We start from the raw sequence: 25794 nt of genomic DNA on the forward strand, positions 1-25794 counted from the left end.
TTCGCAAAAATCACATGTGGTTCATAGTCAAGACAAGTTGAAGAACCAGATCATGGCTGTATGTTAAATAGAGAGAGCAGATCATCCAATGGTTATATTTAACTAGGAAACAACTATAATAGACTAGGAAACGACTAAATTGACCAAGAGAAAGGGATAAATCAGTTAATTAATTTATAAGTTAGTTACATTATATTTAATACTATATTTGAATAAAAGTAATTTATTGTATTTAACTGCTAATTATATAGATAAATAAGAGCTTATAATATTAATAGTATATGAAATAATAAAAATTAATAAAAGTTTATTAAAAGTATAACTAATTTAGTTAGTTAAATAATGCAACAATTTCTTCTAATTAAAACCACTAGGAAAATAGATTCAAGTCATTGAAGAATTATTGAGAAAGAATATAGTTGTTACTAATTAGTTAGTTAATTCATAATTAACTTTATTTAATTATATTTAAAGGCATAAATATTAATACTATATGAAATAATAAAAATTAATAAAAGTTTATTAAAAGTATAATTAATTTAGTTAGTTAAATAATTGAATATGCAACAATTTCTTCTAATTAAAACCACTAGGAAAATAGATTCAAGTCATTGAAGAATCATTGAGAAAGAATATAGTTGTTACTAATTAGTTAGTTAATTCATAGTTAACTTTATTTAATTAGTTCCCATCTTTGAAATACCTTCATCCATGTTTTGGTAAAAAGATTTTTATTTATTTATACATTATGTTAATTAAAAAAAAATATTTCTTATTCAAACAAAACCATTATGTTCTTATTTTTAATCTATAAGAGAACTAGTAAAATTAAAATAAAATACTAAAAATTGAATAAAAATCAAAGAGCAGAGAAGGAATAAAAAGGAAAACCAACGATCCAGAAGACAAGGGGGAAAAAGCAGAGAAGATCTCACTGAAAAACACAACACAAAGGGTGGGGACCGGGGGGTAATGAAGAAAAGGTAGGGATCCAAGAACTGTTGATTTTCCAGTCATCATCCCTATTGACATTGCTCGGCCTTTTTTCAATTTCTATGGCCTCCTTAAACTTCCGGTGATGAAAAGGTGCAATCTTGGCAATAACACGGGCCTCCTCAATACATATGTGATGCTTAGTCTTTTCCACGTGTTCTGCCAAGGCGGAAGACCGGGTCCTCCCATGTTTTATGTCAGCTGAGTGCTCATGAATCCTTTGATTAATAGAGCGCCCTGTCTCACCAACATAGGGGGTCCCACAGGAACAAGGAATAACATAGACACCTTTCATGTCCTTGGGGTCAATAGGGTCTTTTACTGATCTAAGGGAGCTACAGATGGTGTTAAGGGGTCTAAAGGTAGAGGGAACATTATGCCTCCTGAGGATCCTCGCAATCTTATCAGTGGTCCCTTGGATGAAAGGGAGATGAACCCCTGACACTCGATCCTTAGGGTCTTTCTTAACCTTAGGACCTTTGTTGGCTTTTAGGAAAGCTTTCAGACCTTGGTGCCTACTATAACCATTATTAACAAAAATGTTAAGGAGATGGGCTTTCTCTTTATCAAGGTTCTTTTCATTAGAGATTCTTAGCGCACGAGTCGCAAGCGTGTTGAGGAAACCCAACTTTTGAGTAGGGAAATGATGGGAGCTAGCATGAAGATACTACGTAGTATGAGTTTTCTTCCTAAACACTTGGTGGGAGAAAGAATTGTCTTAAATGAGAACATCAAGGAAAGGAAAACACCCATCAAATTCTTGCTCCATAGTGAACTTTATGAATGGGGATTGATTGTTGAGATGCTGGAAAAATAGATCCAACTCTTTCTGGCCATGAGACCAAATGACACCAGTGTCGTCAACAAATCTCTTCCACATCTTGGGCAAGAGACGGGCTGAGGCCAAAGCTCTAGATTCAAAGTCTTCCATAAAAAGATTAGCAACAACCGGGGACAGGGGGGAGCCCATAGCAACCCCGCAGGTCTGTTCATAGAATTCACCTTCAAAGCTGAAGAAAGTAGACATGAGACAAATTTCAACTAAATGAGCGGTATCAGGATCGTTTAGGCAGTTGATGATCTCAATGGCCTCCTTTATAGGAATGCAAGTGTAAAGGGAGACCATATTGAAACTCACATGAATGTCCCTAGGGTCAAACTTTATGCTTTTAAGATCAATGACGAAGGATGAAGAGTCTTTGATGAACGACATTGTGAGGCCAACAAGGGGTCTAAGCTTCAAGGCTAGGTATTTAGCTAGGAGGTAGGTTGGACCACCTATGGTGTTCACAATGGGTCTTAGGGGAGCCCCTTCTTTTTGAATCTTTGGAAGCCCATAGATCCATGGAGTGATGGGGCTACTCTCAATAAGTTTATGGCAAAAGGAACCCACTGAATCACTGGATTTAATAGCAAGAGCGACAGTTCTAGAGATCTTTTTCAGAAGATTCTTGCTAAGATTTCTATAACTGCCACTATTACAAAGATAATCCAACATATTCTAGCGATAATCCTCCTTATCAAGGATGAAATTGGGCCCTCCTTTGTCGGCTTTGAGAACCACGATGTCCTTGTTGTGGTTCAAGGATCTGAGGCCTCAAACTTAGCCTTGCTAATATTGCTTCTAGGGGGCTTTGCCTTCCTGAGGACAACATCGATGTCCCGCCTTATAGTGTTCTTAATATTAGCAGGCAAGCACCTAATCCCAAACTATATGTCACACATAATGTCTTTTACGGGGATCTTCTTAGCGGCGAGGGAAAAATTTAACCTTTCTCAAGAAGGCTAAAGATGAAAGGGGGAAAGGAAAATGATGAAAGATTAACAACCCTATTATTAGGAGAAAGAAGAGGAAGCTTATTATTATTATTATTATTATTATTATTATTATCTTTCGGATACTCATCAATATTATACTTTCCGCTATTAATACTACTATTGCTATAGGTTGACTCACTATTATTATAAGTTAGACTCGTTATTATTATTATTATTATTATTATTATTATTATTATAACTTACATTTATATTGTAATCACCCAAATAAAAATAATAATAATAATAATTATTATTAGTATTATTATTATAATAACAATTAAAATGATTCAACCTATCTAAATGCAAATTATCATCCTTAATATTACAAGAACCCGACTCAAAGTGTAACGCCCTGACGACTTGGGCAGAGGCGCGCCTTCACTTGGCAGGCGACCCGGGTGGGCGACCCGTGCACGACAGGCGGGCGACCCGGACGGGCGACCCATGGGCGAACTGCGGGCGACCCGTGCACGACGGGCAGGCGCCCCGGGCGCCGCGACCCATGCACGGTAAGCGATGTACAGTTTGGCGAGCTGCGACATCCGGCGGACAAGGGCGAGCTGCGAACGAGCTGCAGCAAGTTAGGACGTAGGTGCAGCTACCCGACTCGGCGAACAGGTTAACAGTTGAGGCTCGGGCGAGCTGAAACGGCAGGGCGACCCGAGGGCGACCCGCACCCGATGGGCGGGCGACCCGTGGGCGGCCCACGCCCGATGGGCGGACCACCAAACATCGAACATGGCGACAGCACGATATGGACGCGATTTGGTTCGATGAGGGCGTGGCACGGTTGGATAGCGTAGATGTGTGCGAAGGGAGGGCGACCCAGGCGGGCGCCCCTCCATACGGCGGACGGACTGAACGCGACCACAACCGGGCAATGTGCGACAGGAAACAACAGTGCGACGACGAAGGGCGAACAGCGTGCGACGTTCATACGAGCCGGCTGCGACGTTTTGGGAGCACATACATAACACTTGGAAAATAATGCGATGGAGTTGCAGAACTTTATAAGGGCGTAGGGAGGCCTTGCCCTTAGGCAAGGGCCGACCTACTAAAAAGTAAAGTAGGGGCTCCAACGTATGTATTATGGGGGTCGGCCTAAGAGCTGACACCCCTTCATCAAAGAGTTGAGATGGCTATATATTCAAGGCGCAGAAGGCTCATTTGGCAACAAGCACTTCGCTCTCCTCTTGTATTCGATCTGAAATAAAGAGGACGCAGAGAAGTGCGCATCTCTCATGCGCATAAGAGAATAAGTGCGCAGATTTTACCGGGGATTGGTTTGAGGACGACGGTTCACGGTGAAGGACGGTTTGGTGCAGAATTGGCTTGGTGGAGTTTTGGAGGCTCGGGTGAGCTCGCTCCTACCAAGGGTGATTGGTATCGAATTGTAAAAGGCTTTCTTGCCTCGTTGTAATTATTCTAAGTGTTGGCCGTGGACTTGCCCGGCACACTTATGTGATTGTATTATTGAAAGAGATTCATAATATATTGGGCGAACTCGTTCGGGAGTTGCCCCTCCCATTATAATTGTGTGCAATTGTTATGTTCTCGGTTTTACATTGCATATTGGTTATAATTGTATATGAAGATTAATGCTTTTACTTAATTGAAGAAGATGAATTAAGTATGTTAATGTGGAAGGCGTAGTCCAAGTGTACAAGTATTACGAAAAAGAAAGTACACGTTGGTGCCGCACCTCGCCGGACAACGGTTGGAAGACTACCGTAGACCTGGGGGCGTGACAGGTGGTATCAGAGCAGGGTTGCTCGTGAAGACTTGGACAAGGTTGTCTCGGTTGAAAATTGAAGGTGAATCTGCTTGATCTAAAGCAGGTGACTCGGTAAATATGGAGAAGGTCGATAAAGCAGTAATGGTGGATGATGGCGAATCCAACCATAGTGCAGTTAAGGCCTTCCGGTACGAAATATTGGAACACATGAGTCGATGGAGTTCTAACTGGGTTGCAATGCAAGCTGAGAACATGAAGATTCGAGAAAGCTGCTCGGAACTAAGGAGAGAACTTGAAGAACTCAGAAGCCAATGCGAAAGTACGACAGACCTTGAACTCAATGAGTTTGATGACGAGATCCAACGAGGTGGACTTGGCCTTCAAGAACTCTTTGATGAAAGAGCTCGGTTAAGGAAGGAAAGTGCTAAAGTGGAAGCCGAAGTCAAGCGAATTGAGGAAGAAATAAAGAAGAAGCTTCTTGGGAAAAAGATCGTTGTGATTGAACAAGAAGAACTTGATTACATTGACAGGTTGGAGACTCATTACCGGGAGCACCCAGAGGACATCCGGAAGTTTAGTTCCATGGACTTAGTCGATGGACACTTGATTGGTACACTTGAGCAGAACACGACAGAAGGAGAGCTTGAAGCAAGTCAAGCTAGACCAGGGCCGAGTTCCCTAGAGGAACCAAGCAAGGAAGTAAAGTACCTTAAGAGGAATGTCGAGAAGGAGCATAAGCCTATCGACACCTCTGAGACCGAATTCTTGAAACAAGTTGCTGAGATAAGGCGCAAGACAAAGCCAATAGAGGAAGATGGTTCCTTGAAGCTAAGTTTTGTGCAGGCAACCGTAAAGGGCAAAAGACTTGCAACTTTGATTGATACGGGGGCTACTCATAGCTTCGTAAGCAGGAAGGCAGCAAGGTCTTTTGGGAAGAAAACAAAGATGGAAGGGGAATGCAGTGCTTTCAAAGCAGTTAACTCTTCCATTAGAGCTGTTGATGGTGTATTGAAGGACACTCAGGTAAAGGTGGGATCATGGTTCGGGAAGTTGGATTTGAGAGTTGTGGATATGGATGATCATTCTATGGTGTTGGGGCTAGACTTTATGAGACTTGCCCAAGCCATACCAATGATGACTCGGGATCTTCTCTTAATCACGGCTGAAGGAAAGAACATGATGGTACCGATGAATAGAAGGAGTTGCTTGGGATATAGACCAAGGATGGCTTCTATGACTTTATATCCTAAAGACCCAAATGTGAAGCATGAAGATGTGGAGCAAAGGGGACTTGGGAGTGTGGTTCAAGCAACGAAGGAAAGGAAGCTTGTTGACTTCATTGCGAAGGCCGGAAAGAAGAAGAATGGAAGTGAGGAAAGGACCTCACGAACCTGGAAACACTTGTTGGGGACATCTTCTACCAAACCTCACAATGAAACAAGGCCGAGGGATACTTCAGAAACAGTAATTGATGGAGGTTATGAGGGTAGAGATCCCGCCGGGATAGTGGACTTTTGCAGGTATGCTATGGGCATATATGACTTTCAGCTGACAAAGGACAAGCTAGGCAAGCTTGGGTGCACATATGAAGAAGTTGAAGCCGTGCACAAATACTTAAGGACGCAGTATCAATCCGACACATGGGTGGATGAAAGCCAGGGAGGGAGCTTCCTGGCTCTCCTATCTTCTTAGATGACATAGAAGATGGGGCTCATTGTTAAGCTGCTCATGGCAGTGAGCCCTCAAACTTGGTTGAGCAGGTATGGTGATCACAACGTGCTGCAGAAAGATGGGGTTTCCATGGACCTGAGCATGGAATCGTAGAGATGAGTGTTGACACATGGCTAGGATGTGTAGCACTTGTTATACATGGGCAGTTGGCACATGGAGATGACTTGGTGGAGACGGGACCTTATATATGTTGCAGAGGTGTTGCCTTATATGGAGGAGTCTACATCATGGTCGATATTAATCTTGGTGGAGAATCACTAAGATGGGATGTTGTCGGGACGACAACGTCTTCAGGTGGAGGAGAGTGTAACGCCCTGGCGACTTGGGCAGAGGCGCGCCTTCACTTGGCGGGCGACCCGGGTGGGCGACCCGTGGGCGACCCGTGCACGACGGGCGGGCGACCCGAGCGGGCGACCCATGGGCGAACCGCGGGCGACCCGTGCACGACGGGCAGGCGCCCCGGGCGCCGCGACCCGTGCACGGCGAGCGATGGACAGTTTGGCGAGCTGCGACATCCGGCGGACAAGGGCGAGCTGCGGACGAGCTGCAGCGAGTTAGGACGCGGGTGCAGCTACCCGACTCAGCGAACAGGTTGACAGTTGAGGCTCGGGCGAGCTGAAACGGAAGGGCGACCCGAGGGCGACCCGCGCCCGATGGGCGGGCGACCCGTGGGCGGCCCACGCCCGATGGGCGGACCACCGAACAGCGAACATGGCGACAGCACGATATGGACGCGAGTTGGTTCGATGAGGGCGTGGCACGGTTGGACAGCGTAGATGTGTGCGAAGGGAGGGCGACCCGGGCGGGCGCCCCTCCATACGGCGGACGGACAGAACGCGACCACAACCGGGCAATGTGCGACAGGAAACGGCAGTGCGACGACGACGGGCGACATGCGACGAAGGGCGGACAGCGTGCGACGTTCATACGAGCCGGCTGCGACGTTTTGGGAGCACATACATAACACTTGGAAAATAATGCGATGGAGTTGCAGAACTTTATAAGGGCGTAGGGAGGCCTTGCCCTTAGGCAAGGGCCGACCTACTAAAAAGTAAAGTAGGGGCTCCAACGTATGTATTATGGGGGTCGGCCTAAGAGCTGACACCCCTTCATCAAAGAGTTGAGATGGCTATATATTCAAGGCGCAAAAGGCTCATTTGGCAACAAGCACTTCGCTCTCCTCTTGTATTCGATCTGAAATAAAGAGGACGCAGAGAAGTGCGCATCTCTCATGCGCATAAGAGAATAAGTGCGCAGATTTTACCGGGGATTGGTTTGAGGACGACGGTTCACGGTGAAGGACGGTTTGGTGCAGAATTGGCTTGGTGGAGTTTTGGAGGCTCGGGTGAGCTCGCTCCTACCAAGGGTGATTGGTATCGAATTGCAAAAGGCTTTCTTGCCTCATTGTAATTATTCTAAGTGTTGTCCGTGGACTTGCCCGGCACACTTATGTGATTGTATTATTGAAAGAGATTCATAATATATTGGGCGAACTCGTTCGGGAGTTGCCCCTCCCATTATAAATTGTGTGCAATTGTTATGTTCTCGGTTTTACATTGCATATTGTTTATAATTGTATATGAAGATTAATGCTTTTACTTAATTGAAGAAGATGAATTAAGTATGTTAATGTGGAAGGCGTAGTCCAAGTGTACAAGTATTACGAAAAATAAAGTACACCTTGGTGCCGCACCCCGCCGGACAACGGTTGGAAAACTACCGTAGACCTAGGGGCGTGACACAAAGGAATGCAGAAAAAGACCACGGAATGGACGCTAGCCTGGAGATCAGAACTAGGTACCGACACTGACAGCAACACCGATATCCTGCATAGAAGGGGGACTGTGGCCGCACAAACTTGAACCATTAAGATCACCATGGGAGGACTTCAGCTGGTCAACGAACGAGCTTGGCAGGGACGAATGATCAAGAGAGGAGAGACCTTGCGATGGGTTTACGTCAGAGCTTGGCATGACCGGAGGGCGAGCAAATCCGCAGGGAAGGGAGGGTCCAGGAGGAGAAAGATCGATAATGTTGGAGACAGTTCCCTTGTCGGGAATCGGCCAATCGGAAGGCTGAGATCTGAAATAGAGGAATGTAAAGCGTTATGGGTCAAGCCAGATCCCAGAGAGGAACGACAAATAGGTGCACGAGTTAGATATGAATATGAAAGCAGCGAAATAGGCTCCAAGCCAGACATCGAAGATCTAGGGACATGATGGAAAAGACCAAGGAGTCAGCTGCTACATTCGAACCCAATAACAGACCACACTACGTAGGGGAGCAGTCAACACCCAAACAAAAATTGACCCAAGATCGAAGAGAAAAAATCTGACTAATCGAAAGTTGGCCGTGGGACGGCTTACCTCCGGGGAGAAAAGGATCACCGAGCATAGAGGAATTTTTCGACAACTTCCGAAACTTTAAAGCCTGCTTCTGTCTCTACGAATCCTCCATTCGCAGTGATTTAAGAGTTGAACAAGCATCAACCCTTGACCAAAGGGAGGCAAAAAATATGCCAGAAAGTTCGAGATGCAGAGCAAGAAGATTTCAAGAAAGCTGATCCAAAACTCTCTTGATCCTGCAAATCTCATACCTCAGTAATGCTAAACTGACCTTCAGAAAGACACGATGGTTTTCAGGAGTATTAAGGCGATGATTAATCTAGGAAAAAATGGGATGATAGAAGAATCTCTGCATCTCTTAAGGAACACAAAATCTGACTTAACTCTGAAACTTGCGAGTGTGCCAGTTCAAAATGATGAACCTTAGTTGCAATGGCCTTTTCGTGCAGGGATGTAATTGTTGAATTTAGGCTTTTGTGATCTATAACAAGTTTATTGAGAGGGTTTTGGTGAAACCACCTCATCATTCATTTGTCGACGTGTTTCAAACCAACAAGTGTGGTTCATCGTCAGGACAAGTTGAAGAACCAGATCATGACTGCATGTTAAATAGAGAGAATATCATCCAATGACTATATTTGACTAGGAAATGACTATAATAGACTAGGAAGCGACTAAATTTGATTGGATTGGACCAAGGGATATGGAAAGAAAGAAATCATTTAATTAATTTATAAGTTAGTTATGTTATATTTAATACCATATTTGAATAAAATTAATTATTGTATTTAACTACTAATTATATAGATAAATAAAAGCTTATAATATTAATAGTATATGAAATAATAAAAATTTATTCAAAGTTTTTGAAAAATAATATTTAAATTGTGATATTAGTTTATTAATTTATTAAAAAACAAATATTAATAAGTAACCACTATATTAAAGAGGTAGTTTTTGAGAAATAATATTTAAATTAATTTAAAAATAAAAATAAATAAATCAATCAAAGTCAAATTTTAAAAGAGGGGAGTCAAAAATTATAAAAATGAGTGAAGACCCTAATCACTAATCAGGACAAGATCATTTGACAAATAAAATAATTAATGGAAGTAAAATAAAATAAATTAAAAATAATTAATGGAAAAACAAATAAAATAAAACAAAAATATACACAAGTCAAAGAAATATATATATATATATATAAATAAAAATAGAAAGAAAAAACACACACACACACATATATATGCAAAGAAAAATAATCAATAAATAAAATGGGGTCAACAATAAAATAAATAAATAAATAAAAATAAAAATAAATGAATAACAAAAATACTAAAAGGAGTTAAGAATGAATAGGATGATAAAATACATAGAAACACGAAGGGAAAACAAACTCTAATGAAGAATAAATCAACAACAAATACTGTAAAAGGATGCCAATACCTACATAGATAAGCAAACAAAATAAACCCCAAAAAGAAGCCTAAAAAACTGGAGGACAGGACATAGACCCAACTTCTACTAGTATTCCAACTATTCAAATTATTAGGTATTTTTTGAATTTCTAGGGCTTCTCTCAATTTACGATGACAGAAATGACTAACCCTAACAACGACTTGGGCTTTCTCAATAAATATGTGGTGCTTGGATTTATTTACATGCTCCGCCAAAGCAGAGGAGCAGGTCAAGCATGGCAGGACCATTCTTCTTATAGAGATTCCAATTGACGAATACTAAGACCATGACCCTTGACTTACTAGGGTACTCCAAGACCAAAATACCAATCCTCTTCTTACTATTGAGATCATCATCATCATTACTTCTTCACCCTCCTCAATAAATATGTGATGCTTAGATTTATCTACGTGCTCTGCCAAAGCAGAGGAGTGGGTCAAGCGTGGCAAGACCATTCTTCTTATAGAGATTCCAATTGACAAATACCAAGATCATGACCCTTGACCTACTAGGGTACTCCAAGACCAAAATACCAATGCTCTTCTTACTATTGAGATCATCATCATCATTACTTCTTCACCGAGATAATCATCATAATACCACAGAGGTCCTTAGTTGCACCATTATAGTTTCAAGTAAATTTTAAAGAAACCTCTAGCAATTCCTGACACTGGTACCCAAGTTCCCAACATTCCCACATTCCAGAAACTCATGCAACATATCATTTTATCAAAAAATACTCACTTATAAAAATATTAGTTATCAATTTAATAATAATGTAAAGTGAAAAATCTTAATAAGCTTTTTCACTAAACCACATTTCAAAAAAATAGTTTTTTTTTACTCAAAATCCATAACAACAAAATCCACCGAATTAAGTAACAGTGAGTGGTCCCTAGACGGGAAGGTCTATGGACTTCCCATGAATTCTATACAAAGCGCGCAGTGCGTGATTGAGGAAGCGTCCCTGTCAACATCCCCTCGCTCATAAATCCACCATTGGAAGTTGATCCGCAATTTAAAAAAAAAGGTGATGTGAACAAATTCTATGCAGGAACCCCATTCACACTTAACATTTTTCAAAAACTTTAAACAATCAGAGTGCAAACAAAAAGTAATACTCAATATTCAAATCTATGTTGACCCCCTACTAGGTTGATGTCAACAAATTCTATGCAGGAACCACATTCACACTTAACATTCTCCAAAACCTTTAAACAAACAGAGTGCGTTGGACATTTTCAAATAGACCATTGTGCTTTCTTAATCCGGTATTGAAAATTACATGTCGAAACTGAAAGTTACATATCAAATTTATCCATCGTACTTAGCATAAAGGGCAAGTCAGTGCATTCAGTGGGACATGTTTGTGTAGTGAGTGTCGACATTCAAAGATGGCAAAAAACAATCAAGATTTGCACAAGGTGTTGGTAGAGCGCGTATTTCAATTATACGGTGAGATTTCACAACTGGGATGCCTCACACCCTCCACAAATGTCGACACCCTCTTCTCCGAACTGGTGAATCTGTGTAAGCAGCCAAGCAATACAGACGTTCGGTATTTAAGCAACAGGGAACAACAGATTCCCTTATCTGCCTCTGTGCCGAGGCCAAAGGGTTGCTGGAGAAGCACTTTTCCGCCCGGTTGGGTCGCCAACCCTTCCCCCTGCACCACCTCGGCGCCTTCCCTTACTACGACAATTACCTGAAGCTGGTGCGCCTGGAATTCGAGACGCTCCGCGACGCCGGAGTCGTCGTGCCGAAGCGGGGGGCATTCATTGGCTTCAGCCCGCTGTCGCTGACTTCCATCATTCTGTCGGTGCACCACCTGCCCTCTGCTCGCTTCGACCACTATGATTACGACCTCGCCGGTAATGCCGTGGCGCGCAACCTCGTCGACCCCCACCCGGAGGTGGCGAAGTGAATGGCATTCCACGACGTGGATGTGGAGAAGGTAACAGCGGAGCTTCGACAGTATGACGGGGTGTTTTTGGTGGTGATAGTGGGGATGGAGAAGGCCGATAAAGAGCCCGTGTTGAAGCACTTATGGCAGCATATGTCCCTTCGGTTTGAGATTAATGAAGAGATGTTTTAATGGAGTGACGGTTCAAACCAAACCTTAGATTAGGAGTTTGTTCTTGTTTTCTAGGGTGTTGTTTCAACTTCCCTAAATGTATGTGAATTATATATATTTCTCATGTAAGGTAGAGCGTGTTCTGTAGAGGCAGTCTTACAGGTGGTGTTCTACACCTGTGAGCTGTTCATATTTATTCAATAAATTTGATTCTTATATTTTTGACATAGTATCAGAGCTATAGGGCTGAGGACTGCCTATAACCCTGAGTGGAGAGAATGACACGTTTTAAAGGGAGATCAACGCGAAATTTAGCGCTATAGTCGCACCGATTCAGCTCTGGCCTTACGCATTTTTTATTCTCCACAACAGCATGAGTAGAACATTCTTGAATCACGTCGACCGTGTGAACTCTGCGTGAAGAGGAGGAAGCCTTGATGATTCATTTGCTGTGTGAGGAGATCGTGGCATCGGTGGCCGTGGAGGAGGCTGAGTGTAAAGCCCCCGAGTCACGGTGCGTTTGGCGAAGGGTGCATGACGACGGGTGAGCGACGAGCTGGAGGTGATCGACGAGTTGGGAGTGCCCGCACAATGCGACGAGTCGAGTTGAATGGTGGAAACGCGAAAGTCATTCAAAAAAATGACTAAGTGTTGGATGAGTGATGGCAAATTTATATGGTGGAGCGGTCCCGGGTGTGGGCGCTCCTCACCATGGCCAATGTGGGAAAATTAGCAAAATGCCAAAGCTTGGGTTGGCTGGCCATAGGTCAACGACCCTAACCTTGGTCGAGCTACCATATATAATGGTGTGGAGGAAATGGAGATAAGGCATTCAAAAATAATCAAGTAAAAGTTCAAGGTTGAACAGTGAGTGGTATTGGAGGTCGAACGCTGGGTGGCATCGCATGTTGAACGACGGGTGGTATCACAGGTCGGGCAAGCTAAACAGAGGTCGGATCACCGGGTGTTTGCGAGCTAGGCAGGTGCACATGGGGAGCGCGGGCAGACCGAGAGTTGGCGAGCTGGCATGCCGGGCGAGCGGGTGAGCTCAGGCAAACGAGCACGACCATTGGTTGGAACAACAGGCGTTGGTGACTCGGTTGGGCGGGTTGGCGCTCGGGCAAACACGAACGGGCGAGCACGTTGGTGACTCGGCGAGTGGGTGAGTTGAGGTGAACAGGTGCCTGGGTGAGTGTGAACGATGCAGTGAGACGAGTCAACCAGTGGGCGACATGAGTTGTGGGCGCGGGCGGTAGGTTAGCACGGAGAGCTGGGCACCGGTGAAATGAATGGTGAAACCTACGAGTTGTAGGCATCATGCGGTGTGAACGGAAGGTGCACCTAAGACGAGTCAGGTGACCCGTGGGCTGAATGACGAGCCGATGTGACAACACTTTGTGCGATGGGAAAAGGAGAAGCGCATGCGGTCGAAGCAACGGGCAGACAAGCTGCAGGTGTGCGTCAGGTGGGCGACACGAACCGACAGGGCTGCACGGGTAGTTGAATGACGGAGTGTCGATCTTGAACGACAGATTGGTCGAGGTTGCACGATGGTGCAAGCCAAGTGTAAATTGCAGGTTTATGAGAGGAAATCTGGGGGTTTCTCTCCATTGTATATTTACAAGTAAAAACTGAAGATTATCATTATTATTAGGTAGACTCTTATTTACAGGGAGTTGCCCCTCCCAAGTTATATCCGTTGTGCACTTGTGTTTAATGATGATAATGTATGAATGAAAGATGTTATGAATGTTTCCGCTGTGTTAACGAAATATTGTACTTGGTAAAGTTGAAAAATAAACTAAGTATAGAAAGTAGGCGTAGTCCACATCTGCAAGTATTGTTAAAAAGAAAGTGGGTGGTGGTGCCGCACCCCCCATCGTTGTTGGCATTATGAGATAAGTGTTGTCCTTGATGGCAAACCTCACTGATGACAAATCATAGTATAGAAGGTCAGCAGCAAGGAATTGATGATAAGACTATAAGAAGAAGAGAAAGTTCATACACGCAGGTTCGTTAAGCCCAAGTCGCGTGTACACGCTGGTTGGCTTCAGTAAAAGCGCGTGTATGTGGAAAAGTACCTTTGGTCCATGGCGGTTAGTCCTTGGAAGTTGTGCCTATGGTTTCGGACCATTGTGTCTCGACGGGCGTGTCGATCCCTAGTTTTGAAGTTGATGGTATTGTGTTACTATGGTCTTGGCTCTTGGTATTGAACAAGGCCTAAGGCTATATAAGGAGAAGGAAATCATTAGGCAAGTGTATCTGAAATGTCTTGAATATCTGATGAAGCATTAGATCCAGTATACAGGGCTATGGGTTGATGATGCATTGCTTGATCTGAGCTAAGGAGAGATCTCACCGGTTGATGGAGAACTAGATCTAAGGAGAGATCGGGATCAAATGGTTTGAAATGAACTATCTTTATGATGATTATTCTAGATCTACATACTGACACATGTATTGTTCTATAAGTATTATGAGTATGATTGATGTCTGGCACAGCTGCAAGTTATGAGAAATTATTTTTAGATCTATACGCGGGTTGTCTTTGGCAAAAGCGCGTATACACGCGGGTTTGATTCATCGAAGTAGCGTATACATTGTAAAGCTTGATATTTGAAGTTGCAGATGGGTCAGATGGTTATTACAGAGTTCTGTGTCTGCTCTGTGTTCTGGTGACAGTGTTGTTAACAGGGTTTCAGTGATTCAGAGTTTGATGATTGTTTTTATCTTCAATGATAGTTATGGGTCCAGTATGAAAATTGGATGAAAAGTGGCCTTACAGATTATGTGTTGTGCTTCAGTGTATCCAGTCTGAAAATTGATGAAACGTGGTACCTGGAGGTGAGAAGATTGTAGGCAAGCACCTACGTACTAGTATCTAAGCTAGTACAAAAGCTAAAGGAGATCTTTGGAGCATTGTAGCAGGTAGCAGCCTGCGTACTAGTAAATGGATCGGCTAGTACAAGAGCAAAGGGGGTTGTAGCTCCCGTACTGGTATAAGACTGCACCAGTACAAATATTGTAAAAGGATTTTCTTATTAAGAAGAAGATTGAGATGACTTGCAGCAGGTGGTTTTCACCCACATTGGGTTTCCACCTTATATCTTGGTGTTCATGTGTGTGGCTCTTGTGTGATGTTCTGTTCTGTTATTTTGCACCTGTTTACTGTTAATATGCTTAATAATGATCTGATGCATTTACTGAAGATTAAGCTAACTGAATTATAAGATCTCTGGATATACGCGAGTTTCATTAGACTCAGTAGCGTGTACACGCGGGTTCACTTAATTGAAGTAGCGTATATGGTTCTGAGTATGAAATTGAAAAGTTTGATTGATCTGATAATACTGATTCACCCCCCCCCTCTCAGTATTATTTCCAACAATTGGTATCAGAGCAGGTCCTTTGGTAGAAGCTTGATCGCTTGAAGGAGATCCGTGGAACAATGGGAAAGAAGCTTAAGAAGAAAGCTCATAAGAAGAAGAAGACATCTCAGAAGGACTATGACAGTGGGAGAGTCGATTGGGGATTAGGTATAAGAAGCTCTTCAGATTCAGAATCAGATTCAGAATCATTATCAGGTATGAATGTGTTATCCTCTGATGTTCCTGCTATATTTCCTTGTGAAAGTGATGGAAGTGATAGTGAAACTATTGAACATGCTTTTATGGGTGAGCAAGAAAAGTGTCAAATAGAGGCAGTATTTAGAAGGCCTGCAGACAAAGTTAAAGATCAACAAGATCTATTGAACAAAAGGGAATGTGCTTTCAAAGAAGAAGTTACCAAACTAAAGGCCCAACTAGAAGAAGGAAACAAGGTAAGAAAGCTACTCAAGGACAAGGAAGACCAATGTCAAAAATTGCAGCATGAAGTGACATCATTAAGAAAAGAAGTCAACGAAAGAAGCACAACCATCAAGAAACTCAAAGATAGATCCAGCTACTATGAAAATCTTGAAGCTACGATCCTCTCACTAAAGGAAGATCTTGAAGAATCCAAGAAGCAGAATGAAGATCTACACCAAGCAATTTAAAAACAAGACAACGAAGTCATCAGCTTAAAATCACAGTTGGAATGTGCCTTCAGAGTTCGTCAAATTCAGCAGGATCTGTATGAAAAGCAAGAAAAGGAGATACTCAATCTAAGGCAACAAATGGAAGAAGGAAGAAAATATGGAGAAGACATGAAGAAGCAATGTCTAGAAAAGGAGGAACAACTTCAAGTTGAGGTAAATATCTTGAAAGGTAAATTAGAAGAAAAGGATAAAATTTTGAGATTTCAAGATAGTACTAAAGCCTTGGATGATATTCTTAGTAGTCAAAGGTCTCCTGCAATCAAGACTGGTCTTGGTTTTCATGAATCTGTTGAAGGTGAATCTAGCTCACAAGGTGAGGCAAGGAACTCTAAAGAGAAAACTAAAATGATCAACAAGGAGATGAAAGGTCAACCCCATCAACAATCAAAGAAAAAGACTCCTCAAAGAAAATCTTTTACTCCTCCTATGAATAATATTGAATGTTATGTATGTCATAATCTTGGAAATGTTGCAGCTAGATGTAGAAGAAGAAGAGTTCAAGACTATTATGCGGACAGGTCATCTCAATCAAGGTACTTTAATGGATATTGCTTTGCTTGCAATATGTATGGTCACAAAGCTGCTGATTGCTACAGGAGGAACATGAAACATGTTAGATGTTATGCATGTAACAAGCTTGGACATATAGCAAAGGAATGCAGGAACAAAGGATGGACATCACACCAAAAGGAGAAAACCACATCACACTTGAAGATATGGAGGAAGAAGGAAGTACAGTCAGCACAATGTACTGAGACACAGCACAGCACAGACATATCAGACTCAGGGGGAGCTGAAAGTGTAAACCTTCAGTGTCCTGAATCTCATACGCAAGTTCCTTAAAGGGAAGTCGCGTATATACGCGAGTTAGACACTGCAAAGTCGCGTATATGTCAGTCTGAGGAAAAGCAGTGGGGACAGGCTCAGAAAAGGGATCTGATATGATTCAGTCCATTATTTGCTCTATTGGTTAATAGTTACAGTCGGCTGAGGATGTGTGAAAAATGTTTTGATACTTGTAAGATGTCTAGAAGTGTTTTGATCCTAACTTAATGATGTCTTGATGCTTACTGCTGATCAGATCTAACAGATGTCATAGGTTGAGGGGGAGCATATGCCTTTACTATTTCATTGTTGGCATTATGGTTAATAGCCTTGGTGATGATGCTTATGATATATCTTGCAATGATGTGGTTATGAGTTGTCAATGATAAAATCTCATATGATTCTTGAAGTTACATAGAAGATGTTCAGATCAGATTTATGGTTGATTCTTTGATGATGCATATATGGTGCTTACATGGTGATCTTCATAAGGACAAGGAGAAGTACAAAGCTTGAATACACATCTTCCTCACTTGATGATGAGTCACTTATATACTGCTGTTGTCATATGCATAAAGATCATACAGTTATGATGCAGGCACTCATGTGGATAAGGATTGTTGCTGATGATGATATCAAGAAGCTTTGTCAAAAGAGTTGAGCTCAAGATACATAGTGTTGATACATGGATGACTCCTCAAAGTTGCTTTTTTGGAGACATGGTGATGAGTTCTTATCTATATGATGATAGGTTGATACTTACATATATTGATTGATGTAGATGTTCCCAAGTAATGATACTTGGATCATGTAGATCTTGACGTTGATGTAATGGCTATGGTGGTTTCACATGTAATGTGAATGATTTCATGATGATGTTTAAAAGGAGGAGTTGACATCTATGTTCAGACATACCTTGTTGCAGGACAGTTACAGGTTGCTGATATGAAAATGGTTGTACGCGGGTTTCATAAGGCCTATCCGCGTATATACGCTAGTTTATGTGGATGCAGACGCGTATATGGAGTTTTGAAGGAAATCAGCAGGGACAGATGTTGGTTGCAGAAAGTCTGATATAGGTCTGACAGAGACCATCTGGCACAGGTTCAGGGGGAGCAGATAAACATCCAATGGTGCATTTTTGGCATTATCTTAGAAGCTTTTGGTTCTAGCTGGTTTCAAGTGGAACAAGAGGCAGAGGAAGAACAGAAGGAAATCTTGGTTGCTGATCTGAATGGTGATTGACAGATGCTGCTGCTATTAGTTATTGGTGACCTTCATAAGTCTTGTTCTAGATATTTCTTCTCTATGTCATGTATCCCTCTTGTGATATCTCTTTTATGGTGTCAAGGTCATGTAACGGCCTATTTTGGTTTCCCCACTATGCCTGGGATGAATATGTAATGAACTTGGTTGTCATATGTAAATTTTTGATGTATCGCCACTTGGTTGGGTGATGGATGTATGTATGAGTCCTTGGTGATAGGAAGGTCTTTTATGATGTATAGAGTCATGTTCTTCTTGAAGAACATCTTTTGTAGATCTTGCCTACAGTCAGGAAGAGCATGAACAACACATTTCAGCGGTACAGAGATTCAGCATGTACTCAGAGGGAGCATGGACAGATTGGTACACCTTGGCATATACAAAGGGGGAGATTATTCAGAGATTTCAGTAGGTACTCAGGGGGAGTATGGACAGTGGAATGATTCAGCAAAGGAAGAGAATATCTTGGTCCACCCTTTGCCCTTGATGTCAAAGGGGGAGAGTGATTTGGTGTTGTTGCCATCAAGTCCAAAGGGGGAGATTGTTGGCATTATGATGCATGTATTGTACTTGATGGCAACCCTCTCATAGAAGAATATCTCACTTATGTATAACTGGGTGAATCTTCAGAAGAGATATCATATGTGACTGATGGAGGACAGCTCAAAGGAATCAGATGATGAATCTTCAGAAGAGATATCAGATGTGACTGATGGAGGACAGCTCAAAGGAATCAGATGATAGTTCTAAGTGTGACAAGTTAGCTTTGCCATCAAGTCCAAAGGGGGAGATTGTTGGAATTATGAGATAAGTGTTGTCCTTGATGGCAAACCTCACTGATGAAAAATCATAGTACAGAAGGTCAGCAGCAAGGAATTGATGATAAGACTATAAGAAGAAGAGAAAGTTCATACACGCAGGTTCGTTAAGCCCAAGTCGCGTGTACACGCTGGTTGGCTTCAGTAAAAGCACGTGTATGTGGAAAAGTACCTTTGGTCCATGGCGGTTAGTCCTTGGAAGTTGTGCCTATGGTTTCGGACCATTGTGTCTCGACGGGCGTGTCGATCCCTAGTTTTGAAGTTGATGGTATTGTGTTACTATGGTTTTGGCTCTTGGTATTGAACAAGGCCTAAGGCTATATAAGGAGAAGGAAATCATTAGGCAAGTGTATCTGAAATGTCTTGAATATCTGATGAAGCATTAGATCCAGTATACAGGGCTATGGGTTGATGATGCATTGCTTGATCTGAGCTAAGGAGAGATCTCACCGGTTGATGGAGAACTAGATCTAAGGAGAGATCGGGATCAAATGGTTTGAAATGAACTATCTTTATGATGATTATTCTAGATCTACATACTGACACATGTATTGTTCTATAAGTATTATGAGTATGATTGATGTCTGGCACAGCTGCAAGTTATGAGAAATTATTTTTAGATCTGTACGCGGGTTGTCTTTGGCAAAAGCGCGTATACACGCGGGTTTGATTCATCGAAGTAGCGTATACATTGTAAAGCTTGATATTTGAAGTTGCAGATGGGTCAGATGGTTATTACAGAGTTCTGTGTCTGCTCTGTGTTCTGGTGACAGTGTTGTTAACAGGGTTTCAGTGATTCAGAGTTTGATGATTGTTTTTATCTTCAATGATAGTTATGGGTCCAGTATGAAAATTGGATGAAAAGTGGCCTTACAGATTATGTGTTGTGCTTCAGTGTATCCAGTCTGAAAATTGATGAAACGTGGTACCTGGAGGTGAGAAGATTGTAGGCAAGCACCTACGTACTAGTATCTAAGCTAGTACAAAAGCTAAAGGAGATCTTTGGAGCATTGTAGCAGGTAGCAGCCTGCGTACTAGTAAATGGATCGGCTAGTACAAGAGCAAAGGGGGTTGTAGCTCCCGTACTGGTATAAGACTGCACCAGTACAAATATTGTAAAAGGATTTTCTTATTAAGAAGAAGATTGAGATGACTTGCAGTAGGTGGTTTTCACCCACATTGGGTTTCCACCTTATATCTTGGTGTTCATGTGTGTGGCTCTTGTGTGATGTTCTGTTCTGTTATTTTGCACCTGTTTACTGTTAATATGCTTAATAATGATCTGATGCATTTACTGAAGATTAAGCTAACTGAATTATAAGATCTCTGGATATACGCGAGTTTCATTAGACTCAGTAGCGTGTACACGCGGGTTCACTTAATTGAAGTAGCGTATATGGTTCTGAGTATGAAATTGAAAAGTTTGATTGATCTGATAATACTGATTCACCCCCCCCCCCCCTCTCAGTATTATTTCCAACAATCGTGCAGTTGGAAGAGTACTGCCACGGTAGGGGTGTGACAGATGGTATCAGAGGTACTGATACGAAGCAAAGAAGTCTGAAGACTTGGCAGGTGGTTCAGGTTTGCAGGTAACTTTGGTGGATGGTCTATACAAGATCACAAAGAAGGAAAATTGCAGGAATGGCGGAGGAACCTTAGGTTGTAACAAGTGAATCTAGCAAGGATGCAGGTGAAGCTTTCTTTGACAGGGTATTGGATCGCATGGAGGAATTTTCCTCTGATATGGCTTCGATGAAGGCTGAGAACATACAAGTTCATGAAGGCTATGAGAAGGTGAAAGAGGAGTTGGAAGACCTCAAGGTTGATACGAGTATACTGAATGGCAATATGCACAAATGGAAAAAGAAGTCAAGAAGATTATTGAAGCAAATGATCAAGGTTTGGCTGAAATCTTGAAATTGCAGCAAGCTCTTGACAATGCTCGAAATGAGATAGAGGTTTTGAAGAGGGTTGTTGGGCACAACTCAGGTGGAGGTGTAGCTCATGTGAAAGTCAAAGATCCAAATTCTTGTGATGGGACAAGGAGTGTGAAAACTCTTGGTAAATTTCTATGGGATATGGAGCAATACTTGGAGTGCTCGGGGATGAACAATGAGGAATCCAAAGTGAAGGTAGTTGCTCAATTCTTGACGAAGGATGCTAAGATGCGGTGGCGAAGGAGGATGGATTAGATTGCCAATGGCAATGCTGAAGACATAACTTCATGGGATGACATGAAGAAGGATTTGCAAACTCATTTTAGTCCACAAGATGAAACATGGGATGCAAGGATGAAGATAAAATACATGAAGCAAACGGGAAGTCTGCAGGCATATCAGCGAGAGTTCTCGAGTGTAGTTTTGGAACTTCTAGACATGGCGGAAAGGGACAAGGTGTTCAACTTTATCATAGGGCTGAAACCTTGGGCATGAAATGAAGTAAAGAGGCAAAATATAAAGACACTTGAGGAGGCATTTGCTACTGTAGATCGTTTGGTAGAACACTATGATGAGGGTTCTGATGAGAAGAAGAAAAGGTATGACAAACCAAAAGAGAAAACTACGAAAGAGGAGACTTCGAGATCTTATGACAAGTCAAAGATGAAGAAATCGTTGAAGTGTTGGATTTATGAGGAACCACATATGGTGAAGAATTGTCCTTCAAGACCAAAAGTCGCTGCCTTGGCACAAGCCAATACGAAGAAGAAAGAAGAAACTTTTGTAGGAGTTATGCATATTTTGGGAGCTGCAGTGGCTACGGAAGTTGTCTCAAGGAGAGACCCGGAAAGAAACAGGTTGGAGTATGTCGAAATGAAAGTTGGGAGTGCGGCTATACTCACTATGGTGGATAATGGGGCAACTCACAACTTTATGAGCGAGGATACGGTGAGAAGGATTAGACTGAAGTTTGTACCGGTGCAAGCACAAATGAAGGAAGTGAATTCTCCTCTAGATTCGGTGATCGGTATAGCTGAAAAGGTGGATGTGACACTTGGTGAATGGACTGGGATAGTCGACTTCACTATAGTGTGGATAGATGACTATGAGGCTGTACTGGGCATGGATTTTATGAAACAATTCAAAGCGATGGTTGTTCCCGATTTGAAGAAACTGTACATTTACAACGGACAAGAGGATGTACCTATCAGTGTTTTGATCATAGGAGTAATTAAGCCCAAATGTAAACTGACAACGATGAATGTGGAGAATGGGAAATGAGATGAAGAGTAAGCGGTTGTCTGTTATAGAGGCAAACCTTATGAAGCAGTCACAAGTTATCAGGACATTGTCGGGTAGCATCTTGGATCTATCTAGGAGGCTGGAGGTAGTGGAGAATGATGATGACGAGGAGTATGTGAGGCCCAATGTTCAGACAGAGGATCGAGAGGCATACTTGCAGAGAATGGAAGTAGAGGATCTAGATAGGTGGATTGAGTTTATCAGTGAGGGAGAGCCTTCAGGATCTACTCCCTCCTCATCTTCTTAGACTATCATGGAGATGAGGCTCATTGTTAGCTGCTCATGGCCATGAGTCTCCAACAGTTTGAGCAGGCATCTAGGGGTGAGATGACACAAATTGACAGGTAGCATGCAGTGGACAATCATGATGATGTAGGGGCATGAGTTCTTGTGGAGGCGATGCATGGTTGGATTAGCTACCCAACTAATGACCGACATGAGGGGTACCAGCACATGATTATTTGCAGAGCAGTGGAATATTTATGGCGTGAGGCGAGTCGAGTGGTGGACATCTGGATTACCCATATACATAGTTGTGTGGATGATTGTCTTGGCGATGGATGGTTGCTAGGATGGATAATTGTCGAGGGTGACAATGACTTGAGGTGGGGGACGATGTAAAGCCCCCATGTCATGGTGCGTTTGGTGAAGGGTGCACGACGAGCTAGAGGTGACCAGCGAGTTGGGCGTGCCCGCACGATGTGACAAGTCAAGCTAAATGGTGGAAACGTGAAAGTCATTCGAAAAAATAACTAAGTGCTGGATGAGAGGTGGTGAACTTATAAGGTGGAGAGGTCCCGGAGGTCGGCACTCCTCACCATGACTGACGTGGGAAAATTAGCAAAATTCCAAATGATCTGAAATGATCATAAACTAAAAACTGATGTAGAATTGATTAACCGTTAATGATTTGAATGATAACTGAAAGCACGGAAATCGAGGTAAACTGCTTGAGAATAACACTTTACAAAAGTTGATTAAACGTAAAATCTATGCATAATAGAAGTGAAAATAGTTAAAACACAGCGATACTAAACAGCAATATTGACGACGGATTTCGTCCCTGATGAACTACGTCTTCGAGTCCGCTTTCAAGATGGGCAACCATTTTTAATAGGAATGAGAAGAAGGTATTGATTACACAGAGATTTGATCAGTTTGTATGTGCATGTAGGCACTTCTAATCACTGTCATTAGATATCCCTCTGAACCATCTTTCCAACGCTTCTTACGGTTTCCAAAACCGACCCTGGACGCTCCCGTAACACTGAAAACAAAACCGCCTATGTCCTCTAGAATCTGCAAACAAAAGTAAAAAACCACTCTACTTGATGAATGAAGAAAACTCCATTGGGCTAAATTGCAGATGAACTTGGTTGATTCTGGATAAGGTTTAGCTTTAGTCTTGTAGTTTAATCCGTGGAGTGCTCTTACTATTAAGAATAAAAAAACTTCAACGTCTTAGAGGTGACAAGATATTTGTATAAATTTCGAGCGTGGTGACGTTTTCACTTACGATAGGCGCTTCCAATCGGCAGCGCCTAACGAGCCATATATAGGGTATTAAATGCCTTTGAAGATGCAGGGGACATAGCCCGCTAACACACGAATTGCTTTTTTTTATTTAGTGGCGAATTTCGCAATTCCTGTGTTAACGGGTTATGTCCCGTGCATCTTCAAGGGCATTTAATACCCTATATATGGCTCGTTAGGCGCTGCCCTTCCAATCCTACCTGAAGCATGGCATGGCGTGCCGACTGATTGCATGATTGCGTGGGAGGCCACAGAAAGTCTGCCCCACATCATTTATTTTACATTACTCATTGGTTGGTTCGAAAAAAATATGGATAAAATAAAATAGAATTGCAAATGGGATATAAATTTGCATTATTTATTTAGGATTGTTTTGTGGACTAAATAAGTAGGTAAAAAATAATTTATTATGTGAAAGAATTTAACTTAACCTCGAAACATGATGATAATGAGTATTTGAGTAATAATCGAAAGTGAAAAAACTTAATAAGTTTTTTTGACGAGACCACACTTCACAAAACAATTTTTTTTTTTTTCTTCTCAAAATCCCTATAGAAAGCACGCAGTGCATGATTGAGGAAGCGTCACTGTCAACATCCCCTCGCTCACAAATCCACCCTTGGAAGCTGATCCGCAATTTCAGAAAAAAAGGGTGACGTGAACAAATTCTATGCAGGAACCCCATTCACACTTAACATTTTCCAAAAACTTTAAACAATCAGAGTGCAAACAAAAAGTAATACTTAATATTCAAATCCACGTTGACCCCTACTAGACTGACGTCCACAAATTCTATGCAGGAACCGCATTCACACTTAAAATTCTCCAAAACCTTTAAACATGTCGAATTTCATGTAATCCGGTCCTGAAAATTGCATGTCCTACGTAGCATAAAAGGCAAGTCGGCGCCTGCGGTGGGACGTGTTTGTGTAGTGAGTGTCGACATTCAGAGATGGCCAGAAACGATCAAGACTCGCACAAAGTGTTGGTAGAGCGCGTATTTCAATTGTACGGCCAGATTTCACGGCTTGGATGCCTCAAACCCTCCACAAATGTCGACACCCTTTTCTCCGAGCTGGTGAATCTGTGCAAGCAGCCCAGCAATATAGACGTTCGGTATTTAAGCAACGGGGAACAACAGATTCGGTCCCACCTTATCCGCCTCTGCGCCGAGGCCGAAGGGTTGCTGGAGAAGCACTTTTCCGCCCGGCTGGGCCGCCAACCATTTCCCCTGCACCACCTCGGCGCCTTCCCTTACTACAACAATTACCTGAAGCTGGCACGCCTGGAATTCGAGACGCTCCGCGACGCCGGGGTCGTGGCGCCGAAGCGGGTGGCATTCCTCGGCTCCGGCCCACTGCCGCTGACTTCCATCGTTCTGGCGGTGCACCACCTGCCCTCCGCTCGCTTCGACAACTATGATTACGACCCCGCCGCTAATGCCATGGCGCGCCTCCTCGTCGCCCCCCACCCGGAGGTGGCGAAGCGAATGGCGTTCCACGACGCGGATGTGGAGAAGGTAACGGCGGAGCTTCGGCAGTACGACGTGGTTTTCCTGGCGGCGCTAGTGGGGATGGAGAAGGGCGATAAAGAGCGCGTGGTGAAGCACCTCCAGCAGCACATGGCCCCCGGGGCCGTCCTCCTCCTGCGAAGCGCGCAGGGAGCGAGGGCGTTCCTTTATCCTGTGGTGGAGGCGGACGACCTCCCGGGCTTCGATGTGTTGTCCGTCGTCCACCCCACGAATGAGGTTATCAATTCTGTCATACTCGCTCGTAATCGCTTCGATGACCCGGAATGACATAATCTTAATCTCCCCGTCAAATTGTTTCAGTTCTAGTTTTTCATTTCTCATATAATCAGCGCCGATATTTGTGATAC

At 42.8% G+C, this 25794-nt stretch overlaps 1 pseudogene; it reads left to right on the forward strand.

Annotated features, from left to right (window-relative positions):
- Positions 1 to 11474: 11474 nt before the first annotated feature.
- LOC149153473 (nicotianamine synthase 2-like) lies at positions 11475 to 12004 on the forward strand (annotated as a pseudogene).
- Positions 12005 to 25794: the final 13790 nt, after the last annotated feature.

Source organism: Pinus tabuliformis, chromosome 9, assembly GCF_031772625.1.
Source record: "Pinus tabuliformis cultivar Carrire ecotype Pingquan chromosome 9, CPIR1, whole genome shotgun sequence".
Classification (NCBI taxonomy): domain Eukaryota; kingdom Viridiplantae; phylum Streptophyta; class Pinopsida; order Pinales; family Pinaceae; genus Pinus; species Pinus tabuliformis.